This window comes from Melanotaenia boesemani, chromosome 21, assembly GCF_017639745.1.
Source record: "Melanotaenia boesemani isolate fMelBoe1 chromosome 21, fMelBoe1.pri, whole genome shotgun sequence".
Taxonomy (NCBI): Eukaryota; Metazoa; Chordata; class Actinopteri; order Atheriniformes; family Melanotaeniidae; genus Melanotaenia; species Melanotaenia boesemani.
The window spans coordinates 25,850,136-25,863,010 of NC_055702.1; the positions used below are offsets into that span (position 1 = coordinate 25,850,136).

A 12,875-nucleotide genomic window follows, 5' to 3' on the forward strand; every position below is an offset into this window, starting at 1 on the left:
TTATATGATGTAAAAATGACAAATACTTACCATATTCTTAAGGTCACAGCTGTCCTTGAAAATGGGCAGAAAATTTTACAAAAGGGACATTTTCTGACACTTTTATTGAAAGGAAAAACAAAAATGGACCAGGCAGACTGCCATAAGTACAGTTCTTAAAGGGTTAATGGCACTCCATCTAAAGGTCCTCACTCCACTGGTCCCACAATCAAATTTTACATTTGTCTTTTTTGTTTGTTTATTTTTTTTTCAGAATCTGAGGTGACAACTTCAGTTGGGCTGCCACCTAGTGTTGAAATGTAACATAAAGTTTCATCTAAGTCCAGCAGAAATGGTGGCTCTCACTCTGCAGGTTATTTGACTCAGTCCTCACATTGATGCTTAGACACAAATGTGTGTGTGTGTGCGCGCGCACTGCGTGCCTGTGCATGCGTGCGCTCGTATGGAGGTTACCCTATTGATGTTAGTGTTAACACCATCAGGTTTGCTGGATGGTATATCTGGCTCTGCTGCATATGCATGGGCTTGTATTGAGCATAAAGGTAAAGCAGAGACAGACATAAGAAGTGGGAGTTGAAAAAGCTGGAGCTTAGCGGTAGGGAAAGAAGGATTTCTTCTAGCGCTGCAAGAGCACCCTTGTTGCATGAAGTTTTTTATTTGTGTTCTGGGGTACACTCAGGTGAGAGAAAGAATTAGGCAGAGATTTCTTTCCAGTCATTCCCACGAGCTCAAGTGTGCTTTTTACGAGCTAGCCAGGAGTTGAACCTAGAATCTTCTGATCCGTAGTCAGACACGTTATCCATTGCGCCACTAGCCCTGTGATCATAGATTCTACAGTTTCCCTCGCTGCATGCATAGAGCCTGTTGGGAGGCGTTTGACGGTTGTGTGCAGCCTGCTTTGAAATAGGAACGAGCACTAGCATTGTGTGGAAACAAGTGCAACAAGAAAAGTACATCCTTCGAGCCGGAGTTGAACCAGCGACCTAAGGATACCTATTAGTCAGCACCTACAGTCCTCCGCTCTACCAACTGAGCTATCGAAGGTCAGGAGCAGCTCTTTTCCAGTCACCCCAGAGAGAGAGAGTGAGGTACACAGAGCGAGCCATTGTGTTAGGCAGAGAGAGAGAGAGAGAGATAGAGACAGAGAGAGAGAGAGAGAGAGAAAGTGTCAGGAAGAGAGAGAGAGAGAGAGTCAGTCAGATAGAGAGACAGACAGTGAGTCAGACTGACAGAGACAGTTAGAGGGACATAGAGAGAGTCAGTCAGATAGACTGAGAGACAAAGAGAGTCAGCAAGACAAAGAGACAGAAAGTAAAACAGACTCAGTCAGAGGAAGGGTGAGAGTAAGATCATATTGCCAGAGAGTGGAAGTAGGACAGCAATAAAGTTGGAGACAGAAAAATTTAGTCAGAGAGGCAGAGTAAGACAGAGAGACAAATATAAAGTCTAACAGACAGAGACAGGCAGAGCGGTGGAGCGTCAATGACAGATTTTGAACAATAAATGAATAAAAGAAAATTTTGGGGTCCTGAAATGCTGACAAGACCACTTGTCAGCATTATGAACAGCCAAGCGCTTGCCAGGCCTGCCGTGACCCGGATTCGAACCGGGGTTGCTGCGGCCACAACGCAGAGTACTAACCACTATACGATCACGGCCATTTTGAGCCTCTGTGTGTGTGTGTGTGTGCTCGTACGCGTGCATATACATCTGTGCGCTCGTATGAAGGTTACCCTAGCTTTGTTCAAAGCTGCTTGGTGTGGCTGGCCCACCTAAGCTCCCCTCTCAAGGCCAATTTCCTGTACCCACCAATATAAGAGAGGTCACTAGGAAAAGTCAGAATGGATGCCTAGGGAGGAAGCCATGCACTCTGTGCAAAAGATGTACACCTTGGATGTGTATGGAATACATGGTTGGGCTCTGTCTTCAGCTGGACAAGAACTGCTTTGACACCTGCTGCTGAAAAAACGCCTATACATTTAGAAATATATAAATATTCTACATGGACACTGAAGGCTCTAAGCAAACCAAACAGTTTGTGATGATGAAAATGATGGTAAATTGAATTTCTGTAATCTCAGAATTTTTGTTTATGTCATTTTGAATTGTTTGTAAAGTTAAACCTGATGGAAATTCAAATCCGTTTTTTCACTGTATTGAAATTACATACTATTATAAGCATTTATATAATGTAAAAATGAAAATTACTGACCATATTCTTAAGGTGACAGCTGTCCTTGAAAATGGGCAGAAAATTTTACAAAAGGGACATTTTCTGACACTTTTATTGAAAGGAAAAACAAAAATGGACCAGGCAGACTGCCATAAGTACAGTACTTAAAGGGTTAATGGCACTCCATCTAAAGGTCCTCACTCCACTGGTCCCACAATCAAATTTTACATTTGTCTTTTTTGTTTGTTTATTTTTTTTTCAGAATCTGAGGTGACAACTTCAGTTGGGCTGCCACCTAGTGTTGAAATGTAACATAAAGTTTCATCAAAAGGCTCTTTCCGACTGTAGGAACCTTTTGCAGTTCCTATAACCTTTTCAGGAACCAGACCGTTTTTTCGCGCATTCCGACATACAGGAACTAGGGACCAAAGCCCCCAGTTCCTATAACCATTTTAGCTCCTACTCCGAAGCAGGGTCTGAGCGGGGTTCTATAGGAACCCTACTGACGTAGGTGTTTGGTGACTGGTAGCTACGCCCCTTGCCAGATTTCCGCATTTTGTGTCCCCGCCACATTTAAAAAACAAGGTTGCACATACGGACAAAAACAACAACAGAGCAAGCGATAAATGGACCGACGAGGAGGTCGAAGCTCTTCTGACCGTCTACGCCACAGAGGATTTTCAGAGAGGTTTTGAAGGTTCGCAGCGAAATATGAAAATATTCCTGACGATCAGCTCTCAGTCAGAGAGCGCGGGATAACGCGAAGCAGCGCACGTAGAAAACTCACACAAGACTACAAATAAATTAAGAACCACGACAACCGGAGCGGGACGAACCGAAAAAACAGTAAATTGGACAGCTTGTACCACCGACATGTTTACTCCGTCAACGCCGCAGCAAATGACTCCTGCGTGCGGCAGGAAAAGCCAGTGTGATACGCAGAGCATATACACACATGTATACGTTATTTTTGCTCTGCTGTATTCACTATAAAAAAATAAATGACTTTGTAAAGAGTCTGAAGTTTTCAGTTTGTGTCTGTTAGATGTGCTTTGGCCACATCTATAAAATATTAGCTAATAAAAATATTGAGTAGTTATTAACACATCTATAAAATATTAGCTAATAAAAATATTGAGTAGTTATTAACTTATCACAGCTATGAAATATTAAATAATCCATCTTTGGCCGCTACGTTTTAAGTCTTATCCCTGGGTGTAAATTACATTAGTTTATCAACTTTATAATATGCTCCATGTCACAGAACGAAGTTTATCATGTTTAACCAAGATCTGACACAAATTACACACCTGTAAACATTTCACCACCCTTTTTATATTTTCACCTTCATCTACGCTAAATCTGTGTGACTATGTCCTCATAATTCTAAACCATAAGTCAGTCACAACCAACCCTTCAGTGACGGATTTCTCCTTCACCTTTCTACTGATGATTCCATAAAACACACAAAGCTTAATAGCACATGATGAGATCTTTATTTTACACATAACAAAAAAAGAAAAAAAATTAAATGAAATGATGCATTTTCTATGGAACATTTTCTCTTTAAATGTGTACATGTATACATGTATGTTCTATCTGTCGAACTTCCAGAACATGATGCTTATTATGAAGAGGTGTGTTGTGATTAGCTGGAAGGCAGCAGGTAAAACATCCAGGCTGTTCTCCATCTCCTTCAGTATCTGCAGCAGGTGGTTGTGTCCATCCTCTCCAGTGCAGCTTCAGGCGGCCACAGATGTATTGAAATGTCTCCCTGGACATACAGAAATTCTCTGTCCACTGCTCATCGGTAAAATTGAGAACAACCTTTTCCCCACTAGTTATCAGCTTTGCTCCGGACCAGCCGGACGGTGAGGAGTTCAATGAGCTGCAGCAACGTCTGAAACGCAGAACACGAGTTACAATAAACCCGCCGTCTGAAATATTTACTTATTGTAACCTGCTCAACACAGACAGTAGAAAACCATCTGAAATGTTTACTCATAAGACACGTATACAATCGCTGCATGTTTAATAAGTTAAACTTACACGTCGTCTCCTTTGTCTGCGGCGGATCTCCTGCCGCTGGATTCTTCATCTTCTGACTTTCAGGAGCCTTCCAGCCTCGACGTGAGACGCCTGGTTGTATCGTCCATCAGTAACTTCTCCATCAAGCAGAGCATGAACACTACGATCTCTTCCTTCTCCATATTAGCTTGCCGTGTTGTTTTGTTTTTAGCGGGTTTTGTTTTGTTGTTATGTGGCGCTAAAGTCACACGTCGCTGTCGCAGACGTATGCGTCACATCGGTCCCGCTACCGCCCCCAACTCATGTGCGAATGCAACATGAAACAGTTCCCCTGGAGAAGGGCCGTTCATAGAACTAGGACAGTTATTAGAACTGCGTTCTTAGAACTTCTCTGTCGGAATGCGCCTTAAGTCCAGCAGAAATGGTGGCTCTCACTCTGCAGCCATGCACTCTGTGCAAAAGATGTACACCTTGGATGTGTATGGAATACATGGTTGGGCTCTGTCTTCAGCTGGACAAGAACTGCTTTGACACCTGCTGCTGAAAAAACGCCTATACATTTAGAAATATATAAATATTCTACATGGACACTGAAAGCTCTAAGCAAACCAAACAGTTTGTGATGATGAAAATGATGGTAAATTGAATTTCTGTAATCTCAGAATTTTTGTTTATGTCATTTTGAATTGTTTGTAAAGTTAAACCTGATGGAAATTCAAATCCGTTTTTTCACTGTATTGAAATTACATACTATTATAAGCATTTATATAATGTAAAAATGAAAATTACTGACCATATTCTTAAGGTCACAGCTGTCCTTGAAAATGGGCAGAAAATTTTACAAAAGGGACATTTTCTGACACTTTTATTGAAAGGAAAAACAAAAATGGACCAGGCAGACTGCCATAAGTACAGTACTTAAAGGGTTAATGGCACTCCATCTAAAGGTCCTCACTCCACTGGTCCCACAATCAAATTTTACATTTGTCTTTTTTGTTTGTTTATTTTTTTTTCAGAATCTGAGGTGACAACTTCAGTTGGGCTGCCACCTAGTGTTGAAATGTAACATAAAGTTTCATCTAAGTCCAGCAGAAATGGTGGCTCTCACTCTGCAGGTTATTTGACTCAGTCCTCACATTGATGCTTAGACACAAATGTGTGTGTGTGTGTGTGTGCGCACTGCGTGCCTGTGCATGCGTGCGCTCGTATGGAGGTTACCCTATTGATGTTAGTGTTAACACCATCAGGTTTGCTGGATGGTATATCTGGCTCTGCTGCATATGCATGGGCTTGTATTGAGCATAAAGGTAAAGCAGAGACAGACATAAGAAGTGGGAGTTGAAAAAGCTGGAGCTTAGCGGTAGGGAAAGAAGGATTTCTTCCAGCGCTGCAAGAGCACCCTTGTTGCACGAAGTTTTTTATTTGTGTTCTGGGGTACACTCAGGTGAGAGAAAGAATTAGGCAGAGATTTCTTTCCAGTCATACCCACGAGCTAAAGTGTGCTTTTTACGAGCTAGCCAGGAGTTGAACCTAGAATCTTCTGATCCGTAGTCAGACGCGTTATCCATTGCGCCACTAGCCCTGTGATCATAGATTCTACAGTTTCCCTCGCTGCATGCATAGAGCCTGTTGGGAGGCGTTTGACAGGTTGTGCGCAGCCTGCTTTGAAATAGGAACGAGCACTAGCATTGTGTGGAAACAAGTGCAACAAGAAAAGTACATCCTTCGAGCCGGAGTTGAACCAGCGACCTAAGGATACCTATTAGTCAGCACCTACAGTCCTCCGCTCTACCAACTGAGCTATCGAAGGTCAGGAGCAGCTCTTTTCCAGTCACCCCAGAGAGAGAGAGTGAGGTACACAGAGCGAGCCATTGTGTTAGGCAGAGAGAGAGAGAGAGAGATAGAGACAGAGAGAGAGAGAGAGAGAGAGAGAAAGTGTCAGGAAGAGAGAGAGAGAGAGAGAGTCAGTCAGATAGAGAGACAGACAGTGAGTCAGACTGACAGAGACAGTTAGAGGGACATAGAGAGAGTCAGTCAGATAGACTGAGAGACAAAGAGAGTCAGCAAGACAAAGAGACAGAAAGTAAAACAGACTCAGTCAGAGGAAGGGTGAGAGTAAGATCATATTGCCAGAGAGTGGAAGTAGGACAGCAATAAAGTTGGAGACAGAAAAATTTAGTCAGAGAGGCAGAGTAAGACAGAGAGACAAATATAAAGTCTAACAGACAGAGACAGGCAGAGCGGTGGAGCGTCAATGACAGATTTTGAACAATAAATGAATAAAAGAAAATTTTGGGGTCCTGAAATGCTGACAAGACCACTTGTCAGCATTATGAACAGCCAAGCGCTTGCCAGGCCTGCCGTGACCCGGATTCGAACCGGGGTTGCTGCGGCCACAACACAGAGTACTAACCACTATACGATCACGGCCACTTTGAGCCTCTGTGTGTGTGTGTGTGCGTGCTCGTACGCGTGCATATACATCTGTGCGCTCGTATGAAGGTTACCCTAGCTTTGTTCAAAGCTGCTTGGTGTGGCTGGCCCACCTAAGCTCCCCTCTCAAGGCCAATTTCCTGTACCCACCAATATAAGAGAGGTCACTAGGAAAAGTCAGAATGGATGCCTAGGGAGGAAGCCATGCACTCTGTGCAAAAGATGTACACCTTGGATGTGTATGGAATACATGGTTGGGCTCTGTCTTCAGCTGGACAAGAACTGCTTTGACACCTGCTGCTGAAAAAAACGCCTATACATTTAGAAATATATAAATATTCTACATGGACACTGAAAGCTCTAAGCAAACCAAACAGTTTGTGATGATGAAAATGATGGTAAATTGAATTTCTGTAATCTCAGAATTTTTGTTTATGTCATTTTGAATTGTTTGTAAAGTTAAACCTGATGGAAATTCAAATCCGTTTTTTCACTGTATTGAAATTACATACTATTATAAGCATTTATATAATGTAAAAATGAAAATTACTGACCATATTCTTAAGGTGACAGCTGTCCTTGAAAATGGGCAGAAAATTTTACAAAAGGGACATTTTCTGACACTTTTATTGAAAGGAAAAACAAAAATGGACCAGGCAGACTGCCATAAGTACAGTACTTAAAGGGTTAATGGCACTCCATCTAAAGGTCCTCACTCCACTGGTCCCACAATCAAATTTTACATTTGTCTTTTTTGTTTGTTTATTTTTTTTTCAGAATCTGAGGTGACAACTTCAGTTGGGCTGCCACCTAGTGTTGAAATGTAACATAAAGTTTCATCTAAGTCCAGCAGAAATGGTGGCTCTCACTCTGCAGGTTATTTGACTCAGTCCTCACATTGATGCTTAGACACAAATGTGTGTGTGTGTGTGCGCGCACTGCGTGCCTGTGCATGCGTGCGCTCGTATGGAGGTTACCCTATTGATGTTAGTGTTAACACCATCAGCTTTGCTGGATGGTATATCTGGCTCTGCTGCATATGCATGGGCTTGTATTGAGCATAAAGGTAAAGCAGAGACAGACATAAGAAGTGGGAGTTGAAAAAGCTGGAGCTTAGCGGTAGGGAAAGAAGGATTTCTTCTAGCGCTGCAAGAGCACCCTTGTTGCATGAAGTTTTTTATTTGTGTTCTGGGGTACACTCAGGTGAGAGACAGAATTAGGCAGAGATTTCTTTCCAGTCATACCCACGAGCTAAAGTGTGCTTTTTACGAGCTAGCCAGGAGTTGAACCTAGAATCTTCTGATCCGTAGTCAGACGCGTTATCCATTGCGCCACTAGCCCTGTGATCATAGATTCTACAGTTTCCCTCGCTGCATGCATAGAGCCTGTTGGGAGGCGTTTGACGGTTGTGTGCAGCCTGCTTTGAAATAGGAACGAGCACTAGCATTGTGTGGAAACAAGTGCAACAAGAAAAGTACATCCTTCGAGCCGGAGTTGAACCAGCGACCTAAGGATACCTATTAGTCAGCACCTACAGTCCTCCGCTCTACCAACTGAGCTATCGAAGGTCAGGAGCAGCTCTTTTCCAGTCACCCCAGAGAGAGAGAGTGAGGTACACAGAGCGAGCCATTGTGTTAGGCAGAGAGAGAGAGAGAGAGATAGAGACAGAGAGAGAGAGAGAGAGAGAAAGTGTCAGGAAGAGAGAGAGAGAGAGAGTCAGTCAGATAGAGAGACAGACAGTGAGTCAGACTGACAGAGACAGTTAGAGGGACATAGAGAGAGTCAGTCAGATAGACTGAGAGACAAAGAGAGTCAGCAAGACAAAGAGACAGAAAGTAAAACAGACTCAGTCAGAGGAAGGGTGAGAGTAAGATCATATTGCCAGAGAGTGGAAGTAGGACAGCAATAAAGTTGGAGACAGAAAAATTTAGTCAGAGAGGCAGAGTAAGACAGAGAGACAAATATAAAGTCTAACAGACAGAGACAGGCAGAGCGGTGGAGCGTCAATGACAGATTTTGAACAATAAATGAATAAAAGAAAATTTTGGGGTCCTGAAATGCTGACAAGACCACTTGTCAGCATTATGAACAGCCAAGCGCTTGCCAGGCCTGCCGTGACCCGGATTCGAACCGGGGTTGCTGCGGCCACAACGCAGAGTACTAACCACTATACGATCACGGCCACTTTGAGCCTCTGTGTGTGTGTGTATGCGTGCTCGTACGCGTGCATATACATCTGTGCGCTTGTATGAAGGTTACCCTAGCTTTGTTCAAAGCTGCTTGGTGTGGCTGGCCCACCTAAGCTCCCCTCTCAAGGCCAATTTCCTGTACCCACCAATATAAGAGAGGTCACTAGGAAAAGTCAGAATGGATGCCTAGGGAGGAAGCCATGCACTCTGTGCAAAAGATGTACACCTTGGATGTGTATGGAATACATGGTTGGGCTCTGTCTTCAGCTGGACAAGAACTGCTTTGACACCTGCTGCTGAAAAAAACGCCTATACATTTAGAAATATATAAATATTCTACATGGACACTGAAAGCTCTAAGCAAACCAAACAGTTTGTGATGATGAAAATGATGGTAAATTGAATTTCTGTAATCTCAGAATTTTTGTTTATGTCATTTTGAATTGTTTGTAAAGTTAAACCTGATGGAAATTCAAATCCGTTTTTTCACTGTATTGAAATTACATACTATTATAAGCATTTATATAATGTAAAAATGAAAATTACTGACCATATTCTTAAGGTCACAGCTGTCCTTGAAAATGGGCAGAAAATTTTACAAAAGGGACATTTTCTGACACTTTTATTGAAAGGAAAAACAAAAATGGACCAGGCAGACTGCCATAAGTACAGTACTTAAAGGGTTAATGGCACTCCATCTAAAGGTCCTCACTCCACTGGTCCCACAATCAAATTTTACATTTGTCTTTTTTGTTTGTTTATTTTTTTTTCAGAATCTGAGGTGACAACTTCAGTTGGGCTGCCACCTAGTGTTGAAATGTAACATAAAGTTTCATCTAAGTCCAGCAGAAATGGTGGCTCTCACTCTGCAGGTTATTTGACTCAGTCCTCACATTGATGCTTAGACACAAATGTGTGTGTGTGTGCGTGCGCCGCGTGCCTGTGCATGCGTGCGCTCGTATGGAGGTTACCCTATTGATGTTAGTGTTAACACCATCAGGTTTGCTGGATGGTATATCTGGCTCTGCTGCATATGCATGGGCTTGTATTGAGCATAAAGGTAAAGCAGAGACAGACATAAGAAGTGGGAGTTGAAAAAGCTGGAGCTTAGCGGTAGGGAAAGAAGGATTTCTTCCAGCGCTGCAAGAGCACCCTTGTTGCACGAAGTTTTTTATTTGTGTTCTGGGGTACACTCAGGTGAGAGAAAGAATTAGGCAGAGATTTCTTTCCAGTCATACCCACGAGCTAAAGTGTGCTTTTTACGAGCTAGCCAGGAGTTGAACCTAGAATCTTCTGATCCGTAGTCAGACGCGTTATCCATTGCGCCACTAGCCCTGTGATCATAGATTCTACAGTTTCCCTCGCTGCATGCATAGAGCCTGTTGGGAGGCGTTTGACGGTTGTGCGCAGCCTGCTTTGAAATAGGAACGAGCACTAGCATTGTGTGGAAACAAGTGCAACAAGAAAAGTACATCCTTCGAGCCGGAGTTGAACCAGCGACCTAAGGATACCTATTAGTCAGCACCTACAGTCCTCCGCTCTACCAACTGAGCTATCGAAGGTCAGGAGCAGCTCTTTTCCAGTCACCCCAGAGAGAGAGAGTGAGGTACACAGAGCGAGCCATTGTGTTAGGCAGAGAGAGAGAGAGAGAGATAGAGACAGAGAGAGAGAGAGAGAGAGAGAGAAAGTGTCAGGAAGAGAGAGAGAGAGAGAGAGTCAGTCAGATAGAGAGACAGACAGTGAGTCAGACTGACAGAGACAGTTAGAGGGACATAGAGAGAGTCAGTCAGATAGACTGAGAGACAAAGAGAGTCAGCAAGACAAAGAGACAGAAAGTAAAACAGACTCAGTCAGAGGAAGGGTGAGAGTAAGATCATATTGCCAGAGAGTGGAAGTAGGACAGCAATAAAGTTGGAGACAGAAAAATTTAGTCAGAGAGGCAGAGTAAGACAGAGAGACAAATATAAAGTCTAACAGACAGAGACAGGCAGAGCGGTGGAGCGTCAATGACAGATTTTGAACAATAAATGAATAAAAGAAAATTTTGGGGTCCTGAAATGCTGACAAGACCACTTGTCAGCATTATGAACAGCCAAGCGCTTGCCAGGCCTGCCGTGACCCGGATTCGAACCGGGGTTGCTGCGGCCACAACGCAGAGTACTAACCACTATACGATCACGGCCACTTTGAGCCTCTGTGTGTGTGTGTGTGTGCGTGCTCGTACGCGTGCATATACATCTGTGCGCTCGTATGAAGGTTACCCTAGCTTTGTTCAAAGCTGCTTGGTGTGGCTGGCCCACCTAAGCTCCCCTCTCAAGGCCAATTTCCTGTACCCACCAATATAAGAGAGGTCACTAGGAAAAGTCAGAATGGATGCCTAGGGAGGAAGCCATGCACTCTGTGCAAAAGATGTACACCTTGGATGTGTATGGAATACATGGTTGGGCTCTGTCTTCAGCTGGACAAGAACTGCTTTGACACCTGCTGCTGAAAAAACGCCTTTACATTTAGAAATATATAAATATTCTACATGGACACTGAAAGCTCTAAGCAAACCAAACAGTTTGTGATGATGAAAATGATGGTAAATTGAATTTCTGTAATCTCAGAATTTTTGTTTATGTCATTTTGAATTGTTTGTAAAGTTAAACCTGATGGAAATTCAAATCCGTTTTTTCACTGTATTGAAATTACATACTATTATAAGCATTTATATAATGTAAAAATGACAAATACTTACCATATTCTTAAGGTCACAGCTGTCCTTGAAAATGGGCAGAAAATTTTACAAAAGGGACATTTTCTGACACTTTTATTGAAAGGAAAAACAAAAATGGACCAGGCAGACTGCCATAAGTACAGTACTTAAAGGGTTAATGGCACTCCATCTAAAGGTCCTCACTCCACTGGTCCCACAATCAAATTTTACATTTGTCTTTTTTGTTTGTTTATTTTTTTTTCAGAATCTGAGGTGACAACTTCAGTTGGGCTGCCACCTAGTGTTGAAATGTAACATAAAGTTTCATCTAAGTCCAGCAGAAATGGTGGCTCTCACTCTGCAGGTTATTTGACTCAGTCCTCACATTGATGCTTAGACACAAATGTGTGCCTGTGCATGCGTGCGCTCGTATGGAGGTTACCCTATTGATGTTAGTGTTAACACCATCAGGTTTGCTGGATGGTATATCTGGCTCTGCTGCATATGCATGGGCTTGTATTGAGCATAAAGGTAAAGCAGAGACAGACATAAGAAGTGGGAGTTGAAAAAGCTGGAGCTTAGCGGTAGGGAAAGAAGGATTTCTTCCAGCGCTGCAAGAGCACCCTTGTTGCACGAAGTTTTTTATTTGTGTTCTGGGGTACACTCAGGTGAGAGAAAGAATTAGGCAGAGATTTCTTTCCAGTCATACCCACGAGCTAAAGTGTGCTTTTTACGAGCTAGCCAGGAGTTGAACCTAGAATCTTCTGATCCGTAGTCAGACGCGTTATCCATTGCGCCACTAGCCCTGTGATCATAGATTCTACAGTTTCCCTCGCTGCATGCATAGAGCCTGTTGGGAGGCGTTTGACGGTTGTGCGCAGCCTGCTTTGAAATAGGAACGAGCACTAGCATTGTGTGGAAACAAGTGCAACAAGAAAAGTACATCCTTCGAGCCGGAGTTGAACCAGCGACCTAAGGATACCTATTAGTCAGCACCTACAGTCCTCCGCTCTACCAACTGAGCTATCGAAGGTCAGGAGCAGCTCTTTTCCAGTCACCCCAGAGAGAGAGAGTGAGGTACACAGAGCGAGCCATTGTGTTAGGCAGAGAGAGAGAGAGAGAGATAGAGACAGAGAGAGAGAGAGAGAGAGAAAGTGTCAGGAAGAGAGAGAGAGAGAGAGAGTCAGTCAGATAGAGAGACAGACAGTGAGTCAGACTGACAGAGACCGTTAGAGGGACATAGAGAGAGTCAGTCAGATAGACTGAGAGACAAAGAGAGTCAGCAAGACAAAGAGACAGAAAGTAAAACAGACTCAGTCAGAGGAAGGGTGAGAGTAAGATCATATTGCCAGAG

General features: G+C 43.2%; 14 non-coding genes across 14 annotated transcripts; all 14 read right to left on the reverse strand.

Annotated features, from left to right (window-relative positions):
• Positions 1-744: 744 nt before the first annotated feature.
• trnar-acg lies at positions 745-817 on the reverse strand. The gene has a single exon. It is a non-coding gene; the product is annotated as a tRNA-Arg (tRNA).
• A 138-nt stretch (positions 818-955) lies between these two features.
• On the reverse strand, positions 956-1,044 carry trnay-gua. Its single transcript is given in 2 exon segments — positions 956-991; positions 1,008-1,044. It is a non-coding gene; the product is annotated as a tRNA-Tyr (tRNA).
• A 542-nt stretch (positions 1,045-1,586) lies between these two features.
• trnah-gug lies at positions 1,587-1,658 on the reverse strand. Its single transcript has one exon. It is a non-coding gene; the product is annotated as a tRNA-His (tRNA).
• A 4,052-nt stretch (positions 1,659-5,710) lies between these two features.
• trnar-acg lies at positions 5,711-5,783 on the reverse strand. The gene has a single exon. It is a non-coding gene; the product is annotated as a tRNA-Arg (tRNA).
• Positions 5,784-5,922: 139 nt separating this feature from the next.
• trnay-gua lies at positions 5,923-6,011 on the reverse strand. The gene is given in 2 exon segments: positions 5,923-5,958; positions 5,975-6,011. It is a non-coding gene; the product is annotated as a tRNA-Tyr (tRNA).
• Positions 6,012-6,559: 548 nt separating this feature from the next.
• On the reverse strand, positions 6,560-6,631 carry trnah-gug. The gene has a single exon. It is a non-coding gene; the product is annotated as a tRNA-His (tRNA).
• A 1,271-nt stretch (positions 6,632-7,902) lies between these two features.
• Positions 7,903-7,975, reverse strand: trnar-acg. The gene has a single exon. It is a non-coding gene; the product is annotated as a tRNA-Arg (tRNA).
• A 138-nt stretch (positions 7,976-8,113) lies between these two features.
• trnay-gua lies at positions 8,114-8,202 on the reverse strand. The gene is given in 2 exon segments: positions 8,114-8,149; positions 8,166-8,202. It is a non-coding gene; the product is annotated as a tRNA-Tyr (tRNA).
• Positions 8,203-8,744: 542 nt separating this feature from the next.
• On the reverse strand, positions 8,745-8,816 carry trnah-gug. Its single transcript has one exon. It is a non-coding gene; the product is annotated as a tRNA-His (tRNA).
• Positions 8,817-10,085: 1,269 nt separating this feature from the next.
• Positions 10,086-10,158, reverse strand: trnar-acg. Its single transcript has one exon. It is a non-coding gene; the product is annotated as a tRNA-Arg (tRNA).
• A 138-nt stretch (positions 10,159-10,296) lies between these two features.
• On the reverse strand, positions 10,297-10,385 carry trnay-gua. The gene is given in 2 exon segments: positions 10,297-10,332; positions 10,349-10,385. It is a non-coding gene; the product is annotated as a tRNA-Tyr (tRNA).
• Positions 10,386-10,933: 548 nt separating this feature from the next.
• On the reverse strand, positions 10,934-11,005 carry trnah-gug. Its single transcript has one exon. It is a non-coding gene; the product is annotated as a tRNA-His (tRNA).
• A 1,249-nt stretch (positions 11,006-12,254) lies between these two features.
• On the reverse strand, positions 12,255-12,327 carry trnar-acg. Its single transcript has one exon. It is a non-coding gene; the product is annotated as a tRNA-Arg (tRNA).
• Positions 12,328-12,465: 138 nt separating this feature from the next.
• trnay-gua lies at positions 12,466-12,554 on the reverse strand. Its single transcript is given in 2 exon segments — positions 12,466-12,501; positions 12,518-12,554. It is a non-coding gene; the product is annotated as a tRNA-Tyr (tRNA).
• Positions 12,555-12,875: the final 321 nt, after the last annotated feature.